The sequence below is a fragment of the Sinocyclocheilus grahami genome, unplaced genomic scaffold (assembly GCF_001515645.1).
Source record: "Sinocyclocheilus grahami isolate Dianchi unplaced genomic scaffold, SAMN03320097.WGS_v1.1 scaffold25.1, whole genome shotgun sequence".
NCBI lineage: Eukaryota > Metazoa > Chordata > Actinopteri > Cypriniformes > Cyprinidae > Sinocyclocheilus > Sinocyclocheilus grahami.
Window position 1 is genome coordinate 5037719 of NW_015505204.1, and position 17632 is coordinate 5055350.

Genomic DNA, 17632 nt, shown 5'->3' on the forward strand with positions numbered 1-17632 from the left:
TGGGGCGGGACAATCTGTTCGGCTGACCAGTGGAAGACCAGTGTCAGTTCAGATTGGTGACGCTATTGGAACTGAAATGATACACTTTTTTAAATGAGACTGTTTACCTCAAAAATCATTTACTAACCCTCATGTCGTTCCAAATCTGTATGACTTTTCTTTCTTCTGCAGAACACAAAAGAAGATAATTTGTCCAAACAACATTGGAGCCAACTGACTTTCCATGTGTGTATAAAAACATTGAGACTTTTTTCCACAATGTCTTCTTTTGTGTTTGACGGAAGAAAGATGCAGGTTTGTAACAACTTGAGGGTGAGTAAATAATGACAGAATTTTTATTTGAACTATCCCTTCCATTCCTCCTGCGCTTTGTCCCAAATGTTAGACATAAATTATGGTCAAAACCTAAACTGAGAATGTCTGATCCTGCTAAAATAGTTAGCAGTCTTAATTTACTCTTTGATTGATATGCTCATTACCGAACTAGTCCTGACAGCAAGAGTTCAGCTTAACCCTGATTGAAGGTGAAAGGAGAGGAAGTCTTAAAGGCTAATAAGAGCAACGGGTCATATTCCTGAGGATATCGGTATTAAGCGGGCTTAGTTATCATTAAAAGGTCAGGCCCATGTATATGGCAAATGTAAAAGATTTTAAAGTTCATTTGAAGCACATCCACAGAATTCACCCACATTAATAAACTGAAATTAGATTCGCATCTGTGGTAGATTTCTCTTAATTACATTTATTCATTGGGTAGACATGTGATCTCTGGGAACTGAACACATGACCTTGGCATTGCTACACTCTAAAAAATGCTATTAAATTATGGTCAAAACCTAAACTGAGAATGTCTGATCCTGCTAAAATAGTTAGCAGTCTTAATTTACTCTTTGATTGATATGCTCATTACCGAACTATTCCTGACAGCAAGAGTTCAGCTTAACCCTGATTGAAGGTGAAAGGAGAGGAAGTCTTAAAGGCTAATAAGAGCAACGGGTCATATTCCTGAGGATATCGGTATTAAGCGGGCTTAGTTATCATTAAAAGGTCAGGCCCATGTATATGGCAAATGTAAAAGATTTTAAAGTTCATTTGAAGCACATCCACAGAATTCACCCACATTAATAAACTGAAATTAGATTCGCATCTGTGGTAGATTTCTCTTAATTACATTTATTCATTGGGTAGACATGTGATCTCTGGGAACTGAACACATGACCTTGGCATTGCTACACTCTAAAAAATGCTGGGTTTATGCTCTAAATGAAATATTGAAACAACCCAGCATTTTTTAGAGTGTAGTTTCGTAAACTAACTTGAGAATCATAATTTGTTTGGAAATAAGAATATATGTAAAACATATAATTTATGATATTGCAAAATGTTTAATTTGCATTTAAAACCTTTGTTTGTGCTTTGGGTGTCAAATAAAAATTCTAGGTACATTTGTAATGTTCTGAGTCAAAATGACCCAGGATGTAATTTAATTCCCTGAAAATCCCACTATGAAAACAGGTAAAACAGCAAACCTTTAACATTAATAGTTCTCACACATAACAAAATTAAATAAATACATAAATAAATATACATACTGTACATACCTGAGAGCATATACTTTTTAAAACTCTAGGCTATTTTACACCTGGTTTATTTTTCCCCCTGAGAAAAAGAAAGTTAATTTTATAAACAGTATTGTTTAATTTTTAACATTTAAAACGATTGAACATTTTGAACCAGTGGAAGTGGAACCACAGAACATGTTCCACAACACATCAGGGTGTCTAAACTTTGAATACGTTCATTACTCTAAATGAGGAAAAGCCACCAAATATCAAGAAAAAAAAAGTTAATCAGTATTTCCAACAACTCATAAATCAACATGTGTGAAACTGACACAAAAGCATACAGTAATATATAATGGTTAAAAAAGTACAAATTGCCATTGATTGTGGATATATTTCCACTAATCATACACATATATGTAAACATTTTTCATATGTCTGTCTTATTCCATAATACCAATTTTTTTCCTCATCAAATGTCTATGTGCTTTTAGATTAGCTTTTGCAAGCTCTATAAGGTGAAAATAAAGAGTCTACGCCACCTGATGTCTTTCACTATGCTTTCTCGCCTATTCAATGAGAGGTTTATTTTCACTACCTCTCAAAGAAAAGACTATCTGTTTAATCCTTCCCTGCAGCTTAGCCACGACCCATGAAATGAATCTTAAATCCAGGTATAGGTATTGGTATAAATATCTCTTTTCCCCTGCTTGTGTACTCCGCCGCCGCATTCGGGATAACAATAGTGGCGTCTGACAAGGCAAGGTTAATCCTATATGCTTGCGTATTATGCAGGGTCAAACTCCATATCGCACGTTTGCCGTGTCATTAATTTCCAAACCTGCGGCCCGGGGTCCCTGGGCACACAATGACTCGCTACATTAGCTAAATGGCCAGCAGTCTGTAGTTCGTAATGAGATGAGTCGCTAGCATGGTCGCTCGTTCATCATCCTGCTCGGTCCAATACAAGTGTTCTTTTATCTAGTTTCTCTCAGAGCTGATGTCATCACAGTGGACATTAATCAGCTGTCAGGGGAACCAGGGACTCCCATAATGCCCTATTAGCAGCCCTGTTCCAAAATCATTACCTGCAAATGAATGACCAGAGATTGGCCATGACGACCACTCCCAAGTCTCTCTGTGTGTGTGTGTGTCTTATTCTGAGAGGCAATTTGTGTGTGTGTGTGTGTGTGTGTGTGTGTGTGTGTCTTACGATAAAGGTAGGCCTATCTGCAGCCCCTTTCAAACAGTCCAGCATCATTTGCATGTTGTAATTGGATTGTGTGGAGTGCCAGCTTTGCAGTGTATTGTAATGAGGCACGTTTTTGTTTAGGTCTTTTATTCGCTGGAAAGAGAATCCTTATTATCAAGCCATATTTTGCAGGCTGTGTCTAGCTATTTCATAGATTGCTGTAGGCTGCTGTGTAGTAAGTTGTAGACCTTGAGTTACTTAGTTAATTCTATGCATTATTTGTTCATTCAAATTTACAGAAGTCAGGGACAAATTTGCATAAAAATTTTAAACTTCTCACTTTAGAAAGAAAAGGAGAGAGCTGTTTGCCTGTGCATTTAAGCATTTAGTGGACACTTTTATCCTTGCAATGCATTAATGCATTCAAGATAGAGTATACATTTGATCACTTTATGCATTCTCTCAGAATCAAACCCATGACCTTGGCATTGCTAGGTGTTGTAGATAGTCGCTAGGGTGTTGCTAGAGTGTTCTAGTGGTTGGTTGGGTGGTGTTATGTGGTTGATACAGTCTTCTATGGGGTTGCAAGGGAGTTGTTATGTGTTTGCTACAATGTTCTTGGTGGTTGCTAGGGTGTTTTGGCAGTTGCTATGGTGGTGTTATATGGTTGCTACAGTCTTTTATGTGGTTGTAATGGTGTTATGTGGTTGCTATAGTGTTCTAGATGGTTGCTATGGTGTTGCTAGAGTGTTACAGGTGGTCACTAGGACATTGCTAGGGTGTTCTGGTGGTTGGTAGGGTGAAGTTATGTGGTTTTAGTCTTCTATGTGGTTGCAAGGGAGTTGTTACATGTTTGCTACAGTGTTCTAGGTGGTTGCTATGGTATTCTGGCAGTTTCTTGGTGTTTTATGTGGTTGCTACATTGTTCTAGTTGGTCACTAGGGTATTGCTAGGGTTTTCTGGTAGTTAGTAAGGTGGTGTTATGTGGTTGCTACAATCTTTTATGTGGTTGCATTGGTGTTACATGGTTGCTACAGTGTTCTAGGTGGTCACTAGGGCATTGCTAGGATGTTCTGGTGGTTGGTAGGGTAATGTTATGTGGTTGCTAGAGTCTTCTATGTGAGTGCAAGGGAGCTGCTATGTGTTTGCTACAGTGTTCTGGGTGGTTGCTATGGTGTTCTGGCAGTTGCTAGGGTGATGTTATGTGGTTGCTACAGTGATCTATGTGGTTGCAAAGGCGTTTGTTGTTGCTACAGTGTTCTGGGTGGTTGCTAGGGCATTGCTATTCAGTTGCCAGGATGAAATAGGTGGTCACTAGGGTATTGCTGTTCTGGTGGTTGGTAGGGTTGTTGTTATGTGTTTGCTACACTGTTCTAGGTGGTTGCTATAGTGTCCTGGCAGTTGCTTGGGAGATGGATTTTATGAGTCATTAGGGTGTTGCTATGTGGTTGCTACAGTGTTCTAGGTTTTTGCTAGTGTATTGCAGTACAGTTACAAAGGTTTTCTAGGTGGTTGCTAGAGCGTTCCTTGGGTGTTCTGGTGACTTCTTACTGTTCACAAGTGAAAAAAGCTCATCCCTGGTGTGTAGATATGCCTTGGGTTCCTCTTTCGTTGTACATCTGTGGGATTTTTCTTGTCATATTATCACCCATAATGCATCAATTGAAGTGAGATTGCTTAGAAAAGGGAATGCACACCTCTTTTCATTATTTTCCCAAGTTTGAGTTTATTATTCATGTTTGTAACACAAATTTTGTGTGGTGCATTATGCACAAGACGTTCTTATCCCCAAGTTTGAACAATAGTACGGTGACCCAGTAGTGCACAACACAACGAAATCTCCACAACACAAAGCATAGGACTAATTTTGTTGTGTTGTGACTTGATTCTGTTGTGTCGTGCTCATTTCGTTGTGTTGCGACTTGTTTTTGTTGTGTTGCGGCAAGTTTCCATTGTGTTGTGGCTTGTTTCCATTGTGTTGTGCTAATTTTGTTGTGTTGCAGCTTGTTTCCGCTGTGTTGTAACTTGTTTCCATTGTGTTGAGACTTGTTTCCGTTGTGTTTTGCTAATTTCATTGTGTTGCGGCTTGTTTCCGTTGTGTTTCGACTTGTTTCCATTGTGTTATTATTCATGTTTGTAACACAAATTTTGTGTGGTGCATTATGCACAAGACGTTCTTATCCCCAAGTTTGAACAATAGTACGGTGACCCAGTAGTGCACAACACAACGAAATCTCCACAACACAAAGCATAGGACTAATTTTGTTGTGTTGTGACTTGATTCTGTTGTGTTGTGCTCATTTCGTTGTGTTGCGACTTGTTTTTGTTGTGTTGCGGCAAGTTTCCATTGTGTTGTGGCTTGTTTCCATTGTGTTGTGCTAATTTTGTTGTGTTGCAGCTTGTTTCCGCTGTGTTGTAACTTGTTTTTGTTGTGTTGCGGCAAGTTTGCATTGTGTTGTGGCTTGTTTCCATTGTGTTGTGCTAATTTTGTTGTGTTGCAGCTTGTTTCCGCTGTGTTGTAAGTTGTTTCCATTGTGTTGAGACTTGTTTCGGTTGTGTTTTGCTAATTTCATTGTGTTGCGGCTTGTTTCCGTTGTGTTTCGACTTGTTTCCATTGTGTTGCAGCTTGTTTCCATTGTGTTGTGCAAATTGTTTTGAGTTGCAGCTTGTTTCCGTTGTGTTGCAACTTGTTTCCATTGAGCTGTGGAGATTTCGTTGTGTTGTGCACTACTTGGCCACTGTACAATAGTGATACTTGCCTAAGCAAAAAGCACTAAAATAGTAACTTCTGTCAGAACAAAACATTTGAATTGCATTATAGCTATAGGGAATGCTTTTCAAAACTATACATCTTCCTGTGGTGCACTGTTTTTGCTTTGGTTACCAGCAGTGATTAACGCAACCCCCCATGCACAGCCTGCACGCTGTCACTGAAGAGAAGTTATTGATCTGTTGTATTGGTAACAGAGGGGACAAGCAGATTGGGACGATTTTCCACCCACCGGCAGCGTAGAATGCTAAGCAGAACACTGGCCGTGCGCCAGGATATCTCCAAAAGTGAGCAATACTCAGGAGGAAACAGATTTTCGGCATGTTTTTGAACATATTGCCAAACAGACTGCATTTCTGAGAGGACACTGACCTTTTGACATCTTTTTGAAGGCACACGTCTCTAAAGTAGACAATGCTATGATATTTCATTGGAGGTACATTTATGCTATTGTCCAAAACTAATTTGCCTTTGAATTCCTTCTTTTTTTAGATAAAAAAAATCTGCTAGCAGATTTCCAGTGTCATACTGATTATACCAGTCTATACATGTGATGTTCCTCCACTGTTTGGCTGTTTGTTAATCATGAAGAATGGAAGATGTTATTTGAAACAGATCAATGTTTTGTGGTTCTAACTTGACATAACATGCTTGGATAACATCCAAACATGGAGTTATTGCATCCTGTTGATAGCTAGATAAAGTCAAACACAATCTGAGATGTTTTGCATCACTAATAAACATGCAAGCAGATTATGTTGCTGTCTGCAGTCTTAGAATAGACTTTACTAGCATCACCAGCAATCCAGAAGGAAATATTATTGCTCAGAGGCTGGGCTTTCATAGCTCAGGAGACCTAATGGAGTTCTCAACCAGAAAGTGTCAGCTTTGCATGATATGTTTCTCCCATAAAAATGGATACACAAAAAATGGAGAACATTGTTGATGACTACTATTTGGAACTATTGAAAGAATTGCTCTTTCTCTTTTTTACAAGCAGCCTTTTTTTTCATTGTGATACGCAGTTAGCGGGCTTCTACGATTATTATAAAGATAAAACATACAAAACGCATCATGGTTTGCAGTACATAAAAGAGTGAATTAAAATAATAATTAATGCTATTGTCACACATCATGCAAATTCTGACATACATATCATTCAAAAGTTTGGGGTGGGTTATTTATTTATTTGTTTGTTTGTTTAGTTAGTTGTTTTATTTATTAATTATTGTTTTTTTTTTATGATTTTGAAAGAAGTCTCTTTTGTTCACCATGGCAGCCTTTAATTGATTATTTATTTTAAAATGCAGTAAAACAGTAATATTGTGAAATTTTATTAAATATTATATAATACATTTTTAAAAATCCTTTTGAATAAATTTTAAAATGTAATTTATTCCTGTAATGGCAAAACTGATTTTTTCCAGTCTTCAGTGTCACATGATGCTTCAGAAATCATTCTAATATGCTGATTTGCTGCTTAAGAAACATTTCTTATTATTGTCAATATTAAATCAGTTGAGCTGCTTAATATTTTTGTGAAAACAGTTAATACCTTTTTTTAATACAAATTGCAAACAAACTGCATTTTATTTGGAATATAAATATTTTGTAACATTATAGTTGTCTTTATGTCTTCATTGTCACTTGATACATTCAAAAATTTTAATGAAAAAAAAAATCTTACTAGCATCTAAGATATAAACACACAAAGAAATCGTACTTGGTTACTAACGTAACCTTGGTTCCCTGAGATACGGGAACAAGTACTGCGTCTGCTTAAGACGCTTTGGGGAAAACTCCTTTTTCTCTGAATACTGAAGCCTTTTTCAATCACGCTGTGTAACTGCACGGCCATTGGTTCGTGTAATGTATTAAAAACGAACCAATGGCTCGGCAGTGGCGATGTACGAGCCTATGGCGACATAGCCCTTGCTAAATAAGCGTGCACTTCGCCATAGGATCCTCAGGTTACTTCGACTGAAGTAACGACCGAGTCGTGCACCTACATACTGTAGCACGGCCAGCAATGCATTACTCGTTACTGTATCTCAGGGAACCGAGATTACGTTAGTAACCGAGTAAGTTCCCTATCGATACTTCACTCGTACTGCGTCTGCTTAAGGCGCTTTGGGGAACCAGTACAATCCCGCCATGCTATGTTAGAGGAACGACCAATGCTTGAACTTGCCTTGAGCACCAAGGGCCCAGAGGGACCAAGTAATTGTAGGGAAGCCCCACAGGAAGCGCTAAGGCCAAACTCACAGAGGTCGGCCCGGCGCTAAGTAATCGTTCCAAGAAAAATCGTACAGCCTCGGAACCCAGTGGGGTCAAGAGCGTAAAGAGAAGGCAAACGCCTGATTTAGCACTGGTTTTGCCAGAGTAAGTCCATTTAAGCAGAAAGGACCCGAGCCTGTAAAGCAGGGACATCCAGATTATAAAACCTGGTAAATGTGGACGGCGAGGCACAGCCGGCCGCCGCACAAATTTCTGCAATGGAAACCCTGCTAATAGACCAAGCCCAGGAAGAGGCAATGCCTCTTGTAGAGTGAGCTCTTACTCCCATGGGGCATTGAAGGCCCAAAGAAGAGTATGCTAGCTTGATAGCGTTAATTATCCATTTGGAAAGTCACTGCTTCATGACCGGAGACCCTCTGGTGCGGTCACCGAAGCATACAAAAAGCTGATCCGACAGCCTGAACGGGACAGAACGCTCAATGTATATTCTCAATGCCCTGACAGGGCAGAGTAGATTTAGCTCTTGGTCCTGCTCCGAAGGAGGAAGTGCCGAAAGAGCTATCACCTGTGCTCTGAACGGAGTCGAGAGCACTTTAGGTACATAACCATGCCTTGGCTTCAGGACGACCTTAGAGTTGTTGGGCCCGAATTCGAGGCAGGTAGGGCTCACCGAGAGCAGTGTATTATGCCAATAATGGATGCCAATGCCAGTAGCAGAGCGGTTTTTAGCATCAGAGGACGAAGGTCAACGGACTGTAGCGGCTCGAAAGGAGAGCCTCAACACCGTGGGCAGGTCCCATGTAGGCCTCCTAGACCCTTTCAAAAAGCGAACAACTAGGTTGTTCCTGCCCACTGACTGGCCAGCTATAGGAGCATGTGAGGCTGCTATGGCTGCTACATAGACCTTGAGTGTGGAAGGGGAATAACCCTTATCCAACAGCTCCTGCAGGAAGGACAATATCAGAGATATGTCACAGGAAATTGGGTCTGCACCAAGGGCCATACACCAGGCAGAGAAGACAGACCATTTAAGGGCATATAGCCACCTTGTAGGTGCTCTAGCCTGAGATATTGTGTTTAGCACGCTCTCTGGGAGGTCCACAGGCTCCCATCGAGAGTCCAGAGGTGCCGAGCCCACAGTTTGGGCTGGGGGTGTCATATCATTCTGTTCGCCTGAGAGAGGAGGTCTCGTCTCAGGGGAATGGGCCACGGGGCTGCTATAAGCAGCTGAGATAGCTCTGCGGACCAGTGTTTGGTCCTCCAGAGCGGGGCCACCAACAGAACCTTGTGTTTCCGCTCCTTGATTCGCCTGATTACCTGTGGGATCAGGGCGATCAGGGGAAAAGCGTAAAGGAGGAGGTTGGGCCAGTCGTGGGCCAACACATCCTTGTCCTTCGAAAAGTAAATTGGGCAGTGAGAGTTGTCTTCTGAGGCGAAGAGGTCGACCTCTGCCTTGCTGAAGATCTCCCAGATTCTCTGAACCGTATGTGGGTGGAGTATCCACTCTTCTGAGGGGATATTGCTCCGGGATAGCATATCCGCTGCCAGGTTAAGACGCTTTGGGGAAAATTCCTTTTTCTCCGAATACTGACGTTTTTTTCAATCACGCAGAGAAACTGCATGGCCATTGGTTCGTGCAATGTATTAAAAACGAACCAATGGCTTGGCAGCGGAGCTGGTTCAACCTGCCCGGCATGTGTGCTGCTCTTAGCGAACGCAAGTTTAGCTGAGCCCATTCCAGGAGGCGCTCTACCAGAATGAAGAGGCGCTTCGTGGAGAGACCGCCCTGGTGATTTATATATGACACCACTGTCATGCTGTCTGAGCGGACTAGCACGTGGTGTCCCTTTAGGTCTGGCAGAAAGGTGCGAAGGCCCAAACATACTGCCAATGTTTCCAGGCAGTTGATGTGAAGCCGACTCTCCTCTTTCGACCAATGGCCGAAAGCCGGTTTACCATCGCACAGAGCTCCCCAACCCATGTTGGAAGCATCTGTCGAGACTACCTTCCTTCTGCAGACTATACCCAGGGGCATGCCCCGATCCATCCACAGAGAGTCTTTCCAAGGGGCTACGCAGCCCCGGCTCACCTTGAAACGCATGTGTCCATGGCACCAGGCGTGGGACGGAACTCGTGGTTTCTGCCAGTACTGAAGGGGCTGCATGCAAAGCAGGCCCAGCTGAAGTACTGGAGACACAGAGGCCATGAGGCCCAACATCTTCTGAAACGCCTTGAGAGTGCGAAGGGATCCAATTTCGAATGAGGCCGCGAGCTGCCAAATAGCCAGTGCACGATCTGGTGCAACTAACTCCCTCATTCGGGTTGAGTCAAGAACTGTTCCCAGGAACGATATCCGTTGACTGGGGGGCGGTGCGCTCTTGGCAAAGTTGACCCTGAGTCCCAGGCACTCTAAGGATCTGTGGGATAATAGCTTGTTCTCTGACTGGGCCAGGATGAGCCAGTCGTCAAGATAATTCAGGATGCGGATTCCCATCTGTCTCAGCGGGGAAAGAGCCGCATCCATGCACTTCGTAAAAATGTGGGGAGCTAGGGACAGTCCGAAGGGAAAGACCGTGTATTGATATGCCACTCCCTCGAAGGTGAATCTCAAGAAATGCCTGTGGTGGGGGGCTATCTGGATGTGAAAGCAGGCATCTTTCAGATCCAGTGAAAAGAACCAGTCCCCTGGGCACACTTCACAATGTAATCATCCTGAATGGCCGTCTCATAAGGCCGCCATCCTTTTTGGGGACGAGGAAATAACGGCTGTAGAAGCCTGACTCGTTCTGAGCTGGGGGAACCATTTCAATGGCTCCTTTGCCAGCAAATTCATCACCTCGGCGCGTAGGACGTGTGCATCCTTGCTTTGAACCGAGGTGGAGACCACGCCGCAGAATTAAAAGTTTGTTGCAGGGTCTTCGAGCAAATTAAAGTGAATAACCTTGTTCTACTATCGAGCGACAGGCCACCATGTGGGGACCCAACGCTCGTGATAAGCAGAAGAGGAAATTTGCTCTCTTTTTGAAAATCTTTGTATTTGATTTTTCTCGCTATAACAGCTATAAGTTGTGCGGGTGCTAACTGTATGGACCTGGGGTTCACAACAGTATTCACCACAAACACATTGCCATCGGCACCCGGAAGTGAACGGGGTGCTTGGAGGCACAAAAGAGGCTGCTTGGGGGGTGGTTTGGCGATGGTGAGAGTTTGCCCCCTCCTCTTCCTGTCCCACGGATCAGGTTGACGCCAGGGGTGCCAGGTCCAGCACTACCTTTGGCCGGGGTCCTTGGTGCTTAGGGAATGGGTAGCGTCTAGCCGAGCGGGAGCGATGCCAGGGCTCAGGCTTAGAGACCGGCAGTGCAGCTGATGAGGGGGGCTTCGTGGGCTGCTGAGTCGGCGCCGTCTTGGGGTGACTGGCAGCAGCCACAGAGCTGGAGCGTTTTGGCAAGAAGTCTCACATTGCCTGGGACAACTTCTGTGCAGCAGTGAAGCACTCTGCGAACCCTTCGACCGCAGGTCCAAACAGGCCAGAGGGGGAGACCGGACAGTCGAGGAAGGGGACCTTATCTGCATCCTTGATCTCTGTGAGGGTCAACCATAGGTGGCACTCAAGCACCACAAGGCTGGCCATGGATCTGCCGATCGCCTGAGCCGTCATCTTTGTGGCACGTAAAGCCAGGTTGGTCGCACTGCGTAGCTCTTTGAAAGCCGCGGGGTCCGGTCCAGACTCGTCCATTCTCTGGAGAAGTTTGGCCTGAAGGACCTGGAGGACCGCCATGGAGTGAAGCGCCGAGGCTGCTTGTCCAGCAGTTGAGTAGGCCCTTCCAGCGAGCGCTGAAGTCATCCTGCATGGCTTGGATGGGTGGGCGGCCTTTGCCTTCCAGCCGATGGCCATGGGTGGATAGAGATTCTGATTTATCCAGGGGAGGCAGTTTGTCATACCACTTTTCTTCGGCGCCGTCAACCGTAGTGAGGGCAGACGAAGAGGAGGTATGCAGGCGGGCCGAGTAGGGGGCGCGCCAAGATCTGGTGATCTCATCATGGACCTCTGGAAAGAATGGAGAAGCTTGTTGAGGAGCTTGACGGCGCCCAGGCAAGAACCATTCATCCAGGCGGCTGCGGGTGGGCTCCTCCGGCGGAGACCAATCCAAACCCAGCTCTTGGACTGCCTTAGACAGAACGCGGAAAAGTTCGGCGTGGGCTCACTCATCATCGAGCGCCGAGATCCTCTGCCCCGCTGCTTTTTCCTCACAGGCTCCTGGGAGGAAGAAAGCAGGAGGGCACGAAAGCGGGAGGGTGTGACCTTTCTGAAAAGAAAGCTATCTGCGAACGCAGAGAGGAGAGACTCATATCTTCGTAATGAGGACATTCCGTCTCGGTAAGTGCAGCTTCAGCGTGGGCAGCGCCCAAGCATGAAACGCACTTGCCATGACCGTCAGCGGCGTGCAGGGGAGCCCTGCATGAGCGACAGTAGCGGCGCGGCATGCTCTTTATAGTCGCTGGATAGCGGCAAGGGACTGGAAGACCACGCTGCTGCAGACGCCGAAGGCAGCTGTAGAGCGTTGAAGTCAGCTGAGCAGAGAGTGTTCTTGATCCGCTGTGAGGCTTGTTCACGGCGAAGGCTTCGAGTCTCATTGTGCGAAGATCTTGTAGTCGTCGCTGAAGGTGAAGAAACGGAAAGCTCCGCTCCCGAGCCATTGGTTCATTTTTAATACACTGCACAAACCAATGGCCGTGCTGTTACACTGCGTGATTGAAAAAGGCTTCAGTATTCAGAGAAAAAGGAGTTTTCCCCAAAGCGTCTTAAGCAGATGCAGTACGAGTGAAGTATCGATAGGGAAACAAAATTATTTAAAAAAATACATTCTTTAGATGGATAAACGTCCATTTATCCATCTAAATGTTAAATGCAGCTGCTTATAAGATCTATGTAAAAGCGAAAACAGATTCTTTAATTACACACTATCATTACAGAAAGCTAATTCCATTCTGCATGAAACTCACACTTGCATATGCCACTTTTTATGTATCTAGCTGTGTGTGTGTGTGTGTGTTGTGTCAGCAGTGTTCCCTCATCTCTCCTGAGTAGTACAGGGAAGACCTGACAACTGGATAATAGCTTTTTACTTTTCCACAGCCCAGACCTGCCACTTTAATGTGAGTATAATTCATTATTCAAATAGAGAGGTGGGGTGCGATGTGCAGGAGAGAGACAGGAGGAGCATTACAATAGCATAATTACATTATATTTTATTATTGACTTTATGCAGAGGTTGCAAGGATCCTGAAATGAGAGTGGTAAAGGATTATTCCTCCCTCAGTGGAGGATAAGTACACGTATGGAATCACACCAACAGGAGAGCGATTTATGCATCTGTTCGTCCATCCGTTATCACATTTTTGAATATGAAATATGCGTTGATTTCTGAGACCCACAGTTAAACCAATATAAATACTTTAAAATTAACTAATAGTTTATTTAATAATACAAATAAATAAACAAATAGAATATTTCATCACATTATATATTTCCTTGTTTCACGTTAATAAATTTTTTTAAAGCAAAATTTTCAGCTTCATTACTCCAGGCTTTGGTGTCACATGATCCTTCAGAAATCATTCTAATATGCTGATTTTCTGCTCAAGGAACATTTCTTATTATTATTATCAGTGTTGAAAACACTGATTTGTTTCAGGATACTTTGATAAATCAGAAATAATAAAACATTTTGAAGACTATTTTTAATGAACTATTGTGACATTGTCATTACATAGTAAATGTTATTTTATTTTATTCCTGTAGATCCTGTCAGTGGACAGATAGCTTTTACTTTCACTGTATAGCTCATGAGACCGCAATGCAATGATACAGCGCAGTGATAATATCTGATGTTAACATACAAATAACAACAAAAAATGAAACACTCTACATAAGTTTACACTAATCATATCCAATCCATAACAGTATGAATTACAGATTACCTTTACTGGTACCAGACCCTGAATACAGACAGCATAACGAATGAATACAATGAATGAAGTAGGAGTAATTTTATATTCCTAGACAGTTAACATTATGGAGGCAACAGGGTGAGCCAAGGTATATACTCAGGACTCTCATGTGAAAATCATTAGGTCTTTTGCCATTTTTAGACTTTGTTCTGTGTAGCACGTTCACAAGTCAATTGACATATGCCAACGTTGCTGATATATGAATGTTTATTCTTATAAGTAACACACAACTTCAGCGCAGTGACAATCAAAATAATGAATATGTAAATTTTTCACTGTACCAAGAAAGAGAAGTCTCACATTTGTGTTGCAGCTGATTCTCTTAAACGCTTGGGGCCCAGCTCCATAACTTTATTTTTGGCCAGCCGCTCAGCCTTTAAGTTTTGCAGATGTGAAAGTAAACTCCTTATGACTCCTAGAGCCTGGAAAACCTTTCGACTCTGGGGACAGGGATACCAAGCATACTCCGAAACAGTTCTCCGGCTCAACACTGAGGTGCCTGAACCAAAGCCGTTCTCACACGCTCTATAACAATGCTGCTAAACCGAAACAGAAAATGTGGGAGATGTGAAAGAGGCACATAGGCTCCATAAAATGTTATTTTTTTCAGCAGGATGTGACAGATTTGCTGGTGCTGATTGGGAAATATTTGACATGCACAATAAAGACACAGAAGAAACACACAATGAATTTGAATGCAAGGACATTGTGGGTAGTGGAATCTTGTTCAATTCCTTGTTAATCTTAGGGCTGCAGCTGTCGGATGGTATATCAGGTCATTTATAGAGTAAAAATTAGTTATCTATGCAAATGCAAGTGAAATTTTGAATACTAATCTGTGGATATTTTCACTCATGTATTTCACTCATGTATTTTTTATTACTATCTATCTATCTATCTGTCTATCTGTCTGTCTGTCTGTCTGTCTGTCTAGTTATCTATCAATCGATATTAATTAATTCATTCAGTTAAATATGTGTAGTTAGGACAATTTGCAGACTAACTTTTAACCTTTTTTATTTATTTATTTATTTGTGTGTTTGTTTGTTTGTTTGTTTGACTGATTGATTGACATTTTTTCCTAGCTAAAAACTTATGTTATGAATTTAGATTCCTTTTTATTTTTTTTATTTGTTTATTTCAATTCCAAATGCTGTTTTTTTATTATTATTATTATTATTATTATTATAATTTTGTACCTTTTTTATCAAATTCAGGTAATGCCATTTCAAATAAGGCATTCAAATTTCATTTTTGAACATAACCCTGATCATGTTATACAATTCATTGACATTTATACATTTTTAAGTGTAGTTTAAGGGTCCAAATACTTTATAGGGCTTTAATATATAAATCATCATCAGACGCTGAGGACACCTCTACAGACAGACAGTATAAATCTACATGCAGCCCTCGGTTTTTGCGCAAGGAAGAGAGAAGATATCTAGTGTCGCCCAATCTCTCAGAATCGTGGTACTCTACGTCTGTAAGATAGCTAAAAAGGATCCAGGAAGATGATTATTCCCAGCTGTAGTGCAGTGTCCACAGTGAGGATCGGATCTCCAGTATGTCTGTGGGAGCTTTGATTAATGACACTCAAAGCAAAGGGAACCCCCACATCCACGTCTAATGAACGTCTATGGGAGCAGGTAAAACTAAGCCTCGCTTGCCTCCACACTGAGATCATTTTGACTTATGACTTCGGAGAAGAGCCTCTATATGATCTGTACGTCTCACGGTTGCAGTCTCGTCTGTGAAGCTGAAGCAATGAGGAATGCGTATCTGGAATTGCATTTCCTGAAGGACATACCAGTGCTTTTTAGGCCTCAAAAGCATAGTGTTAAATTTTAGATTAGGTTTTGGTCTTTGGTTCACTGTAAATGAATGAATGATTCTGAGCCATATGACTGTTGTCAGGACACTCGTATTGTTTATGGTGTAAGAGAATCAACACATTCACATATCTTTGTTGAACTAAAGGTTCCTATTCAATTACAAAGGACTTAATAGTTTACAAAATACACAGTGACATCATTGCTTTTGGTAATGTTATGAATAGTAAACACTGTAAGAATATTTCTAAAAATAAACAAGCAGTGAGAAAACAATAGGTTCGTTTACAGTTTCATTTGTTTTTAATTACCCTTCAAGTATTTTGTTAATTGATTGATTTATTTTTTGTTTGTTTGTTTGTTCAGCCATATCATGTTTTGTTGTTTATTTGCTATTTGTTGTTTATCAACTATAACATGTTTGTTTTTCGGCCATAACTTCCTTCTTATTTATTTAGTTAGTTAGGTCGTTTGTTCAGCCGTAACATTTATTTGTTTCATTGTTTAGCTATAACATGTTTGTTGACAATAACTTTATGTAACTTTTGTTTTTTGTTTGTTTATTCAGCCATGACATCTATCTATCTATCTATCTATCTATCTATCTATCTATCTATTACTTACTTTATTCATTTATTTATTTAGTGTCATAAAAACAGAGATTTAATTTTCTTTATTAATTATTTATGTCTGTATTACTTATTTTCTTTAAAAGAAGTTAATGCAGAAAACAAAAGAAGAAAAAGGGAAACAAGAAGGATACAGCCATAACATTCATTGCACTCATACTGAATTGTTCATTTTTGTAAAATGACAGTTGGCGCACTTAAACATTTAGCAGTTTTGGTTTAGGGAAGTCAAACCAAAGAGAAAACACTGCTACTGGTCAAGTGGTCTGATCAATCCAAGGAATACATTTCAAGCCAAACATATCATGGGAGCAGCGATTGCTTATGTATCTTTTCCTCCACAACTTTCCACACTTCAGAAGACGGCTACATATTGCACACAGACCACCCGCAAGACCTTTCAACGGACGTCCAACAATTTTACACATTCAGAGCCATGCCAGATTCACTTTGACCCAAGACTGACTCCTAAACTAGATAAACAGATATGACATATTGATCAAGAAGATTCTTAATTGTTGATTTTGGCTCCTTTGTCTGGCTTTTGATCCTGGTTTTGAAAGGCCTCGAGTGCTAGACTAAATATATGCACCTCCCTCATTTAAGTTCATGCGCTGAATTCGCACCAGTTCTTTGTTGTGAAACTCGATTTAATGAAAATCTGGTGGCAGCATGTGATTGATAGAACTTACATCCAATTGGAACCCCACTAGCTGCAAAATTGATTTCACTTAAACCAACAGTGGCAGCAAAGTTCTTCATTACATGAAACGTTCAATAATTCTTTCCATCTTCCGTATAATACAAAAGAATGCTCCAAACACCAGAGTCTAACAGATTCTAAACCAGATGTGCAACAGTGTACCCAAAGTTTCATTTTTTCCCTATTAAATGACGTGCAGCTGACGAATTAAAGTCTTGCATATTTGTCCGAAGGATTTCTAGGCAACGCTCGGGTCATGCTCCTCAGGAAGCTATAGTGAAGCCTCCTTGAGTTATCATGTTATCATTCTTTGCTGACAGTACATTATTATTTGGAGCATGGTTGATACTTGTATTATGTTTCACTCTGTGTTCCTCTGCCCCCGAACCTGCTGTGCCCACTCATATCTGAGAGAGTTTTAGGACTTCATAAGTTTTTCCCAGGAAAAGCCGCAAGACTGATTTAGCCGTAATCTTATACAATGTCTTTATAGAAGCCAGATCTTCCTCATTGTGCTGTATGAGTCAGAAGATATAAGCTTTGGGATTGAAAGAATATACTTCTTTTTCCTGACTTGCAGTCTCTAAGAAAACAAAGCCACGCAGACAGATAAAAATACAAGAGGTACGTATGGGGGAAAACCTTCATGCATACATTTTTTTTTTCATGCATTTGGCAGCCGCTTTTATGAAAA